The sequence below is a fragment of the Peromyscus leucopus genome, chromosome 5, assembly GCF_004664715.2.
Source record: "Peromyscus leucopus breed LL Stock chromosome 5, UCI_PerLeu_2.1, whole genome shotgun sequence".
In the NCBI taxonomy this organism is placed as follows: Eukaryota; Metazoa; Chordata; class Mammalia; order Rodentia; family Cricetidae; genus Peromyscus; species Peromyscus leucopus.
Window position 1 is genome coordinate 141,896,711 of NC_051067.1, and position 13,441 is coordinate 141,910,151.

Consider the following 13,441-nt stretch of genomic DNA (forward strand, 5'->3'; position numbering starts at 1 on the left):
AATTCATTATCAAATGGAAGCCCTGAGATCAAACACATGGAAGCAACACTAAATGGACTCAGCAGGCTATATAGTTACGTGTCTGTGTGTTTATACATATGTGCAATAATAACAAAGAAAAAGAACCCATGGATCTGAGAGGAAGAAGATGAGCTAGAAGAGACATGGAAGGTGGGGGGAGGGGAGGAAAGGGAGGGAGTGATGATGCAATTTATTTTAATTTCTAAGAAAATTAAAAATATATACGTGTAGAAAGGAAAACAAAGGGCAGGAGAGCCCAGCAGCCCAGGTGTGAGGTGGTGAGATCAGAGCTAAGCTGGGATGGTGGATGGGTGTGCGAGAGACCTTTAGAAGAAGAAAGTGGAAACCTGTAAGCAATGGGACCAAGGGATCACATGACCCGTCTCTATTATCTTTTTGTTTGTTCTTTATGCTCTTTAACTAGAGTAACACACACACACACACACACACACACACACACACACACACACTGCCCAATATTTTTTCCAACTCCATCCTAAATCTTGTTTTCATCCATGTGTATGTATGTGTACTCGTGGAGGCCAGAGGATAGGTCCAGATATTGTTCCTCGGGGTCCATCCGTGTGTGTGTGTGTGTGTGTGTGTGTGTGTGTGTGTGTGTGTGTGTGCGCGTGCGCGCTTGTGGAGGAATGAAGTTCACTTTGAGCATCTTCCTTATCAGTCTTCATGGTTTTTTTTCTTTTCTTCTTCAGGACAGGGTTTCTCTGTGTAGCCCTGGCTTTCCTGGAACTCACTCTGTAGGCCAGGCTGGCCTTGAACTCACAGAGACCCACCAGCGCCCTCTGACCAACTCGATGCGCTCTTGCTCACAGATGTCTCCAGTCCTGGTGGTGGGAAGGACAGGGCAGGTGCGTCATAGTGAACAAGAAGGAGAGAGAGGGAGGCCTCTGGGTCAGCCTTTCTCCTCTCTCCCCTCTGCAGTGGTCAGATCTTTCCTGTTCAGAGAGCCCTCTCGGGTGGTTTTTACTTAGCTTGCCGGCACTTCTCAAGCTAATCAGAATGACGAGGAAGAACTCAGGCCTGAGAGCCGTACTGATTCAGGTCTCCTGTGTAGGCTGCCCTTTGCCACCTCAGGTACCGACCATACTTTGAATGAGATTCAATTGACAACATCCCAAGGTGCAGACCCAAATACAGCTGCTTTCAGTTTAAGTCATTAACAAATACCCCTGTGTCTTCCCCAGCCACCTACCCGGCCCCTGGAGTTGAAGCAGATGAGGCCAGAAAATACCCATTTAAAGTAACTCCAGCTGGCAAAGCACTAACCAACTTGGATGTTAATCCAAGAGTTTTACTTTTTTTATTTTATATTGTTTTTATGCTTCCAAAAAATTCCTCAGCTATCACCGGGTGTGCCCCCAGCGCAGGTGAGGTGGAAGCAGGAAGATCGGGTGTTCCAGGTTATCCTTAGCTACACAATAATAAGCTTGAGGCCAGTCTTGGCTGCATGATACCGTAAGCCCACCACGACCACCCCCAAAAAGAGGAAGGGAATGGGGGAAAAGAGAGTCCGCCATACCCACAGAGGAAAGAGATGAATGTCACAGCCATGAGCGACTGCTTATATCCAAGTCAACCATGAGCTTCTGACAATGTGCTACAACGTTTTCCAACACAGTACATTACCACAGAACTTAGTCTTTATATGTTTCTCATTTCTTCACCAACATTCTTATGAATTAGAGTTGCATACCCGCAGACAGATTGTATTTTAATTACTTGTCTGGTAAGACTTCATTTGCAAGCTACAGATAATCTCCATGGAAGCATCTGATGAATGCGTTTTTATGTGTCTCTTCCAGGGTTTCCTCTCTAGCCTAGCTTACTCAAAGGCACAAAGAGATTGGGGGCGGGGGTCAGTAGTCATTGTTCATAGTTCCCTGAGGGCCCCCAAATACATACTAGCAAGACATCAGAGCACAGTCCAAAACCTAGTCCTAGAAACCCAGGTCCTTGTTATTCATCTCTGTCACCCGAGTCCCTTAAAAGGCACATCTCAATAGATCAAGATTTCCCAAGTGGGTTTCCAAGAGCACCGGCCTCTGAGGTGGCTGTTTCATGGTCATGTAACTTTGTGTCTTAGTCATCAAAGATGCTGTGGTTTAGACACAGATGTCCCCACAGTTCCCTGTATTGGAAGTCAGGTCCCCAGTGTGGTGATCTTAAGTGTTGGGAGTTGGAGAGCTGGCTCAGCAGTTAAGAGCACCGACTGCTCTTCCAGAGGACCTGGGTTCAGTTCCCAGCAACCACATGGTGGCTCACAACCATCTACAATGGGATCTGATGCCCTCTTCCGGCATACAGGTGTAAATACAGATAGAGCATTCATATACATAAAATACATAGATAACTAAATCTTTCTTTAAAAAGTGTTGGAGCTGGGTGGCACACGTCTTTAATCCCAGCACTTAGGAGGCAGAGGAAGTTGGCTCTTCATGGGTTTGAAGCCAGCCTGATCTACAAAGTGAGTTCCAGAGCTGTTATACAGAGAAACCCTGTCTCAAAAAACAAAACAAACAAAGTGTTGGGACAGTTTTGAGGTAGAAGTGGAAAGTTTTTAAGTCATGTGGGACATTGTCCTCAGAAGGGATTCACACGCTTTCATGGGACTGCAGTCTCCTTCCGGTCTTCTGGCTCACCGTGAGATCTCTTCGTCACACGCACTCTGAGTGACTCTATCCACCATGGGGTGACAAGCCAAGGAGGCCCTGGCCAGAACCTGAGTCATGCTGCATGGATTTTCAGCTGCTAAAACTGTCAGTTAAATTGGGAAATTATCATCTTTATAGAATTGAGTATTTTATGACAGCAATTTTTAATAGACTTAATACAAAGGGATGAATAGAAACTGGAGGTTGGATGAATGAAGAGGAAAGAAATTAAAAGGAAAGGAGAGGACATGGCTGTTCCTAGGTATGGCGCAGAAAGTTTATTATAGATATGTGGGCGAGCATAGCCAGAGGCAGGGACATCTGGGAGATCCCAGCGTAAACATGACCAGACTGAGCTGGGCTGAGTGGGGAGAGGGGGAGGGAGAGTGGAGAGAGGGGACCAGGTGCAGCAGCCAGGAGAGCAAAGGTACAAAAGAGGAGGGTAACCAAAATATCTGGATTACACGGGGAAGAGCCTCTTGGGGAAGGGCAGCCCAGTCCCTGGTCTGGAAAAGTTTAGTGTATGGGGCGGGATATGCCAGCCATACCCTATAACAAGTAGAGACTGAGGGATGCTGGGAGAATCTGGTGGCCAGGTCAGCTTTGATGTGTTAAATAGGCACCTCAGCCCTTTGTGCCAGGGCTTGAGGCTTAACACTGATGACACCAGTGGTTCATGAACTTTTTGGTTAGAGACCGTTTTCAAGGATGAGTCTGATTCTTCTGTTGCCTTCTCTGTCCCTGCTCCTGCCATGTACTGCTTCAAGACTAGACTCCTTTCTGCTGAGTTTGAACACACCCAAGGCCTCCTAGGCTCTCAGACCAAGCGCCTGTCAAGAGGCTCACCTCCCCCAGGAGGCCTTCCCTGGCCACCGCTCTATGGCAAAGTGTCCCCTTGTTTTTCTTTCCGTCATAACCCACATCCCTGCAGAACATAGCACGGTGTGCCTAGCCTCATTTTGTGAGTTTTAGTGCATATAAGAAAAAAGGCAGAATAAAAACGAACCCCACTTCCTAGAAAACCCCTTTAAAATTCAGCCTTTTGACTAGGTTCTCCATAACCTCACACACACATTGACCATCTGCCAACTGCACTAAAATCGGGTTCCTGGAGACAGGAGCCCTGGCCGTGGGTCACTGTACCCCAGCTACTTAAACACTCTCGGTAACAGGACTCACTCTGCCATTGCTGACTATAAAGACTGGATGCTGTTGTCACGCTCTGGCCTCTGTGCCTCTGGCTCTCTCACTGGGAATGCAGCTTCTCAGGCCCCACCCTCCAGCTGCTGTCGGAATCCTCAGGGACCCCGAGGTTTGCTGATGTCAGAGCTCCTGTCCTAAGACATCTTCAGGATAAAGCAGCCACAGAACTCTAAAATGTCCTTGTTTGAGAGCAATCCCTTCTGCTACTCAGAGCATCTGACGGAGAAATGAGCAAATCTCCAGTTTCGTTATTCCTAGGATTATCATGTATAGCAACACACTGCTTTCCCCGCCAATAGAAATAATGCTTTAATTAGGACACAATGTCCCACTGAGAATTAATCAGCTTATCAGCTACCACCAAACACTCGAGGGCCAGTTTACCATCTGCCATACCAAAAAAAATCCTTCTTATCACAAGCCAATCATTTGGTTATATTCCCAATGACAATATAGAAAACTTGGTTAGTTTTAATATAGAGAAACACTCAGGAGAATAATGTATGGTCACATTTATTTATTTTTATTTCCCATCAACTGCAAGTTGGCAATGGGTCAATCTTTTACTTATTTATTTTTTAATGGACGACACCAAATAAATGTCATGAATATTGTGTATGAATCGAAATGCCTTCTAGGGCATTCTATATCCTGACAGGAGTACAGGGCCAAACATGCCCAATAAGTCCTGCTTCTTGGCCCCTTCTCCCCCTTCCCATCACATGACCCTCTCCTTTTCTGGCTTGGTCCCACTCTTCAATCTAGGTGGACCTCAGGAGCAGCAACTACCATCCTGGGCTACAAGGCTCCTTCCCTCTTGGAGGTTCCACAGCCTCCAGCAGTGGGCCTGGCCACCAGCCACAGAGCAGCCCTGCACGGCATGGTCCCCCACCCCCTGCACTGCATGGTCCCCCACTCTCTGCACTGTATGGTCCCCCACCCTCTGCACTGCATGGTCCCCCCCCTGCACTGCATGGTCCCCTACCCTCTGCACTGCATGGTCCCCCACCCTCTGCACTGCATGGTCCTCCACCCTCTACACTGCATGGTCCTCCACCCCCTGCACTGCATGGTCCTCCACCCCCTGCACTGCATGGTCCCCCACCCTCTGCATTACATGGTCCCCCACCCTCTGCACTGCATGGTCCCCCACCCCCTGCACTGCATGGTCCCCCACCCTCTGCACAGTCCTCCACTCTCTGCACTGCATGGTCCCCCACCCCCTGCACTGCATGGTCCCCCACCCTCTGCACAGTCCTCCACTCTCTGCACTGCATGGTCCTCCACCCCCTACACTGCATGGTCCTCCACCCTCTGCACTGCATGGTCCCCCACCCTCTGCACAGTCCTCCACCCTCTGCACTGCATGGTCCTCACCTTCTGTACCTCGTCTCCTCAGGCAACCTCTAATTTCAAAGAAAGGGTAGTGGGACTTAGACCCTTCTTCATCTTCTCCCTACAGCCTTTCCAAAACATGAAACAAACCTCTGGAAGACTTTGTGAGAGTGTCTAAAAAGGATTACCAGACAGAGGAAGACTCATCGTGAACGTGGCTGGCACCATCCTATGGCTGAGGTCCTGAACTAAATAGGAAGGACAAAGCTGAGGACCAGCATCCGTCTCTTTCTGCTCCCTGATTATGGACACCAGGTGACCAGGCACCTCACACTCCTGTTGTCATGCCCTCTCCACCAGGACAGAGTCCACCCTCAAACTGTGAGGCAAAATAAACCCCTTCCTCCTCCTCTTCTCTTTCTCCTTCTCCTTCTCCTTCTCCTTCTCCTTCTCCTTCTCCTTCTTCTCCTCCTCCTCCTCCTCCTCCTCCTTCTTCAGTTTTTTTGAAACAGGGTTTCTCTGTGTAGTTTTGGTGCCTGTCCTGGATCTCTCTGTGTAGACCAGGCTGGCCTTGAACTCACAGAGATCCGCCTGGCTCTGCCTTCCAAGTGCTAGGATTAAAGGCATGTGCCACCACCGCCCAGCCCCTTTCTTCTTTTTTTTACAAAATATTTGTATTGATTATTCAGGAGTTTCACATAATACACACTGATCACACCCACCTCCCCATCTGCCTCTCCAACCTTGGGACCTCCTGCCCCCACCAAAAAAGAAGAAAAAGAGGGGGCAAAGTTCAATTTGCATTGCCCATATACTCACTGGAGCACAGTCAAACTCCAGGTGACCAGCCCCCTAAAGAAACCTGAGTCCTTCTCCACCCCACCCCTGCCGGAAGTCATCATTTGTGGAGAACTACACTTCAGCATCCTTACCACAGTTTTAAGAGTTCTCTTTGATGCCTTTCTGTCTAGACTGTTACTTTTGTGGGGGAGGGGTATTCAGAGTCTCCTCTGCCCCTCTTTCTCAACTGTGAGTCTGCAGTCATCGGTACCATGGCAAAAAGTAGCTCTCTTCCCTTTACAGTCAGTGGGGCAAAGATCATGGACTTCACGTGGTTTCTGGCAACAGCATGGACCATGGACATCCACATGGTCTCCACTAGGGAGTACGTGTTCCGCCTCTGTCCACCGAGCACTCAACCACTCCGTTCCTCCATCTCCCCCACCTCTCCATCACATGTTCCTTTGTTGTAGTGGCATCGGAAACTGCAGTGTGTCACACAGTATATGTTTTTGCCTAAACAGCTTGACATGCAAATATTCATTGCAGTGAGTCATTGGTCTGGTTCAAGGTTTCTGTTTCTGAGGCACCATAAATACTGGACCATTGCCGAGACTCAACTTGGGTATTCTGCTGTTGCCCAGAGTCAAAGTGATATAGAGGCTACCAGGGCAGCAGGGGTACGTTCTGTGTGAGCTCCTGGCTCCTGCACACCTCCTCCCTGAAGTAACTGCCTCCCCGAGGCTCCCAGGCTCGATCTGTGTGCTTGTAGCCTGCAGGTGGGCAAGCAATATGGGCTGCCGCTCAAGCTGCTCCATGTTGGGGGCCAGCCAGCCCCCGGTGGGCTATGACTGGCCCTCTTCAGTCATGACACATTTCTGAGGGAGCTCCAGGCTGCTGCACACCACCCTGTCCCCAGTGCCAGCCACCCTGGGGTTCACCGGGCAAGGCACGATGTTGAGCTCATAGGCTGTGGGCAGCACCACTACCCCAAGATCTCCAGCTTCCAGCAGGGCAAGCAGCATAGACCGTAGCCTTGGCAGTGTTGGGGGCCAGCTGGCCTAGGGCCTGAGGCCAGCCCTATTCAGTAATGACAGGTTTCTGAGGGAGCCCCAGGCCTCCATACATCTCATCTCTCTGTTGTTGGTGCCGGCAGCCCCAGGCTCATCGGGCATGACCTTTGTGCTTACAGCCTGCTGACTGAGGGCACAGATTGGTCATTCTCCATGTGTGCCCTTCTATTCCGTCTTTCCTTCCAGTTTTGTGAGTCCACTTCTCAAAAGCATCTTCCCATAAGGCTTGCCTTTTTTTTTTTTTCTTCTTAGTTGTTCCAGAACTACTGTGGGCTCTGCAGACCCTTTTTCTGCTGTGACGTTTCCCTTCAGGGCCTCCATGGGTCTCTCAGACTCCTCGGAACTCCAAGGTGGATGTTGATGGCCACCATCATCTTTTCAAAAGCAACCCTTCTTTCTTAAGTGACTTCTTATCAAGTGACAAGAAATCAGCTAAGATGGGGTAATATGTCAATCTGTGTTTGTGTGTGTGTGTGTAGGAGGTACACACACACACACACACACACACACACACACACACAAATGATGAGGTCCCACTATTCAGCTCAGGCTTCCTCATGATATTGATCCTCCTGTCTCAGCTCCCCAAGTGCTGGGATTGTAGGCTGTGTTCTCACACTTAGCTGAAGAGGCAGAATCGTGAGTGAGTAGTGTGAGGGGAACCTTGCCATGAAGGAACATTGGAAGGTGGGAGATGGGGGAAGGGGGATGGTGGTCAGAAGACACACTAGCATCTTCCTTGTGGAAGCAGGTCACATACCAGATGAGTGTTAACATTGCCCAGGTTTCCATGTGCCTTTTGTGGTACCCTGGATCTCTGAGTTCAGACAATAGCATTCCCAAGAAAGTACACAATATAACCAGAAGCAAGGCATTTTCGTTAGGCTCTGTGACCCATACCTTAAAAATCAACAAGTAGTGGACTTGCTTGTAATTTCTGAATGTGCCCCCTGATGTTCTTTCTCTCTTAGCGTCTATAAATGACTTTCTCAAGGAACAGGCGGTTTGGTGTGAAAAAAGGAAAAGAAAAACCAGGAAAAGAAGGTTACTTGTTTCATGGTTATTGGCACTCTGGGCGGGAGGCTGCCCTCCATCTCAAGAAGGAGCACATGGCCAAGCTACAGTACAAGTGAAACGTTACCCCCAGCTGGAGAGTGAGCCCCTGCCAGAGCCCTCAGCCTAAGGTCCTCGCCACACTCAAACACACACCCACTACGGGAGACCACGCTTCCAGACCCGCGTTAGAGGTGCTAATCGCCTGGAGCTTCGTAGACTAAATGTAGCCAGCGGGCTGGGAACGCAGCTCAGTTGGCCAAGTGCTTACCACATGAGTGCAAGGATCTGATTGATCCCCAGCACCCACATAAAATCATAATAATAAGCCAGATGATGGTGCACGCCTTTAATCCCAGCCTCATGAGGCAGAGCCAGGCGGATCTCTGTGAGTTCGAGGCCAGCCTGGTCTACAGAGTGAGATCCAGGACAAGCACCAAAACTACACAGAGAAACCTTATCTCGATAAACCAAAAAATGAAAAATAAAAATAATAATAAACAGCTGTGGTGGCACATGACTATAATCCCAGCATTGGAAGTTGAGGACATGTTGGTCTCTGGGACTCATTGGCCAGCCGGCCTTATTTGGCAAGTCCATAGACTCAGTGAGAAACCCTATCTCAAAAACCAAAGTAGACAGCTCCTAAGAATGACATCTGAAGCTGACCTCTGACCGCCACATGAATGCACACACATGTGTACACACACCAACATGCAGCATACATACATGAGTAAATAGACACACACAGAGAAATAAATATATAATGTCAAAAGGCAGGCATTGACTGCTTCTCACCAGGGAGTGATAGCTGTCACTCAAGCTTTGGTCGCCCTTTGCGGCAGCCTTTGGCATAAAAGGTGACTTGAGGGGCTCCTTGTGTAGCTCAGTGGTGGGGTGTTTGCCCGTCATACGGAGGTCCCTCACTTCCAGCTCCAGCACTACCCAAACAGGAGGAGGTGCCTGTGAGTGCCGGAGAGTCCTGAGAACCACTGCTCAGAATCCTCTCGAGGATCCTCAGTCTGATGACTGGCTTTTCACATTGCCGTGGGAGAGGCGCCTCCCACAGTCCCAGTTAGCACATCAGTGCGTTCCCCATCTCACGTGGAAAAAATGGGAACGGGAACGCCTGTGCAGACCATTGTCCCCTAAAACACAAGCTGAGTTTCAGAAGATGACTGGAGTCTAGCCACACCTTCCCACTACTAGACTGCTAGCAACCAATTTTCTTTAAATACAGCTTGAAACAAGAGAGGTTTGCTGAAATACACACAGAAGCGCGCGCGCGCGCGCGCGCGCACACACACACACACACACACACACACAAAAGGAAACGAAAAAGAAAGAAAAAAAAACCTCTCGTGGGAAAGTCCCAGGAGCTGGTCTCTATTTACCAATGTACTGCTTCCAGCTTCCTAGAAGCCCCAAGAGGAAGGGACAAGACAAAGCGCTCCTGCTTCCCTGTCCCCAGGGTGCTCACATTGGAGCTTTCCTAAACCCTGAGATCCCAAGAGAAAGGCTTTTGCTGTTATCATACCTTAAACCACTCGGTTTTACTAAATATTTGCAAAATAAAACTAGAAAGAAGGCAGAAGCACAATGAAGAAACAGCTGCGCACCTGCTTTCCTTGAATGACAGGCTCTGTAGACAGCAAGCTCCATCCACAGTGGGGGCTGGGGAGGTGAGCCAGAGTGCACTGTGCAAGCATGGGGATCCGAGTTCAAATCCCCAGCTCCGACTTAAAAACCAGGCATGACCACTTCTGCACCTGTAACCCCAATGTGGTGGAGGGCAGAGACAGGGGGTCAGTGGGATGTGCTGGCCGCCGACCCAGCTGTAGGTTCCATGAGAGACACTGCCTCAAGGAAATATCTCAAGGAGTGGTAGAACAGGGTGCCCAGCCAGCATCCTCTTCTGGATTCCACATGCCCACAAATGAGCACATGCCCCCCGACACACACACAGAGACAGAGACAGAGAGAGCTTGAATGGTGTCCTCTGATTCCCAGACCAGCTCACAATGTTCACTGTAGCAGCGTTACAAGCCAAAAACTCCCAAGGCCTGCACCAGAACTAAAGCGCCTTCCTGACATCCAAATAGTGCATGGCAGCCTCCCATCATGCAGCAGCTGCTGGGGAGGTAAAGCCTGGTCCTTAGCAGTAGTGGGAGACCCAGGCCTCCTCGTCACGTGAGTGTCAGGAATTCCCGGAAGCTGCCATGTGAACCTCTGTGAGAGGTGAAAGCAGACTTAGAGACAAAGCCATATGCATTCCTTTGAAGAGAGTTTTTTCTGACTTTGTCTTGTAGGGTGGTGGTTTTCATCATCTGGGAAGCTCTCATAAAGGACACATTATATTTTCAGTGGGAGTGTATCCCTACTAAATTAGAGTTCGGCAGGGACAGGGGGCAAAAGTCTACATTTTTGAAGGATATTTCTCAAGTAATTATGATGTTCACACACATTTAAGGATCATATTGACACACCACACAAGGTGTTGGACTGTTGTGTGTCAATATGATGAACAAGTGTATGGTGGTGAAATCAGAAAAAGAGGCAGAATTGTTCATGTGCTGTGGTAAGAGGCAGTTCTGAAGAAGTGAGGGCTGTGAGGAATGAGCTGATGTTGGTGGCCTGCTTGCCACCAGGGTGACATCCGGGCCTGGGCTGCTGCCTGCAGCCATATCTGGGTCTTCAACAGCCAGGATCTGTGGTGGGTAGCCATTCCAGCTTTGACCTGGAAGTACTACTCCCACTGAGGCTTCGGTAACTGTCACGCCTTCTAGGAGAGGACCCTGAAGACCTGAGATTCAGATGTGCCGGCTCTCTTGGTTCCTGGATCCTGGACACTGGAGGTAGACTGAGCAGAGTTCTCCAGAGAGCGCCACTGGACTGCACTTCACCTTTCCTGGACCCTGTAAACTATCCCTTTACTTGTAAGTTACCCCACAAAATAAACCTCCCTTTTAACTACGTGGAGTGGCCTTAATATTGGACGCCAGGGTCTGTGTTGATGTCCAAGGCTTCAGTAACCACTGAAGGCCATGAGGATGACCAGGGTCTGGTCAAACACCTGAGTCCATGTTGGTCCACAAGGGCCATGCTTCTACTGGAGCTATGCTAATCTGGATGGCCTGTGCTATCACCCGGCACCATGGTGACATCTGAGCCTAAACTGAGTCAAGGGGCCATGTCTGGGTCCGTGGCCCTTCAGCAGCCAAGGTGGGTCTGAGTCAATGTCCATGGCTCCTGATACCATCAAAGGCCATGCTGATGCCAAGGGTCTGAGCTGCCACCTGGGGCCATGTAGGTATCCAAGGGCCACTCTGCTGTGGGGACTGTGCTGATCTGGGTGGGCTACACTGCCTGGGACCATGGTGACATCCGAGCCCAGGCTGCTACATGGGACCATCCATGTCTGGGTCCCTGGTCCTGTCACAATCAGGGTCTGTGATGTTCCGTGGCCCATGATGCCACCAAAGGCTACACAGATGCCTAGGGTCTAGGCTGCATCCTGTGGCCACATTGGTCTCCAAGGACCATATTGTTACTGGGGCCTTGGTATCATCTAGGTCAGGGCTGCTGCCGAGAGCCATATCTGGGTTCATGGCTCTACAGCAGCCAAGGTCTGTGTTGATGCCTGTGATTCCTGGTACCACTGAAGGCAATGCTGCTGCCAGACGTCTGGGCCACCACCTGTAGTCATGGTGGTGTTCAAGGGCCTTGCTACTATGGGGGCCATGCCAATCCGAGTGGCCTGTGCAGACACATGGGACCATGGCCATGGCCCATGTCTGGGTCCATTGTGGGAGCCCATTTTCAGGTTCCTCGTGGCTTTACCCAGAAGGTCTGCATAGAGAGGATGATTAGAACCACCGGCCTGAGTGCAGGTGTCTGAGACGGTCTGCACATGGCTGTGCTGGGGGGAAGGTCTTCTGCTCCACCCCTTGGAGTCTCTATAAATACCCTGGGGCAGAGACAGTCAGGGCTCGTTGGATTAGGTTCCAGGCCCTCTTGTGGACATCCTTTATTTTCTATCTGTTTATCTCCATGATCTAAATTTTTCTATCTAATATTTCCTGCTGATTGCACTCAGGAAAACTCTGGGGAACTCTGGGGGTGGTGGGTAAATGCCCCACAGTCTGTGACCCTCCAGCAGCCCGGGTCTGGGCTGATATCCATGGCTCGTGTTACCACTGGGGGTTATGAGAACCATGCATGTTGAAATCCAAGGACCATGCTGAGCCAGCCCTGTCCCTCACTGGCTCCAGGGTAGCTGGCCCTGCCCCTCACTGGTCACTGTAGCAGGAGAGCTGGCATGCCCCCATGGGAGACCTGCCCCAGCACTTGGGAGAGATGGCCCCATCCCACACCACAGTCGTGGGAGAGATGGCCCCATCCCACACCACAGTCATGGGAGAGATGGCCCCATCCCACACCACAGTCATGGGAGAGATGGCCCCATCCCACACCACAGTCATGGGAGAGATGGCCCCATCCCACACCACAGTCATGGGAGAGATGGCCCCATCCCACACCACAGTCATGGGAGAGATGGCCCCATCCCACACCACAGTCGTGGGAGAGAAGACCCTAACCCTCACCACAGTCGTGGGAGAGGGAGAGCTGGTTCTGCTGCCCATCTGAGGGGGTGATCCCAATGGCCAGAACCGAGCAGTTCAACTACACCCAGACCCACCCTAACGGCTGCCCCATCTTTGACCTGCTGGAGTGCTTGAAGGGACTGGTCTTGCAGAATGACAGCCGCGGGATCTCCATGACTCAGGGCAACAACAGGATATCCGAGAGGAGTTTTGATGAGGGCCCAGGGATGGTGGTGTACCCGAAACCAGAGGCCTTGAGCCAGACCAACAACTCATTGAAATGAACATTTTGCAGTGGGGCTGAGTGGACAAAAGGGGTGTACCACATGACACACCACAGCTCCTGACGCCACTAGGATGAATGAAGAGGTGTTGGAAAGATGGAGGAGCGAGGTGGGCTTATTGGTTTTCTTTTGTTTTTAATTAATTAGGGGGGCATACTGCAGGCATGAGGGGCAGATGTGGAAGGACAGGGAAGTGAACAGAATTGGGGTGCATGGTGTGAAATTTCCAAAGTATCAATAAAGAATTATGCTTAAATTTAAAAAAAAAAAAAAAAAAAAAAAAAAAAAAAAGAATCGTCCTACAGTTGGTGATGTTGCTCAACTAGTCATGTGCTTGCCTAACATATACAAAGCCCTAGATTGGAAATCAGCACCACATAAATTGGGAATGTTAGTCCATATTTATAATCCCAGCA

At 50.0% G+C, this 13,441-nt stretch overlaps 1 protein-coding gene and 1 non-coding gene across 4 annotated transcripts in view; one reads left to right on the top strand and one right to left on the bottom strand.

Moving 5' to 3' along the window:
• Slco5a1 (solute carrier organic anion transporter family member 5A1) overlaps positions 1-13,441 on the bottom strand; it is a 149,628-nt gene that overhangs the window by 114,466 nt on the left and 21,721 nt on the right. The gene's annotated exons all lie outside the window — the stretch shown is intronic.
• LOC114690148 lies at positions 9,139-9,242 on the top strand. The gene has a single exon (XR_003734035.1). It is a non-coding gene; the product is annotated as a small nucleolar RNA U13 (small nucleolar RNA).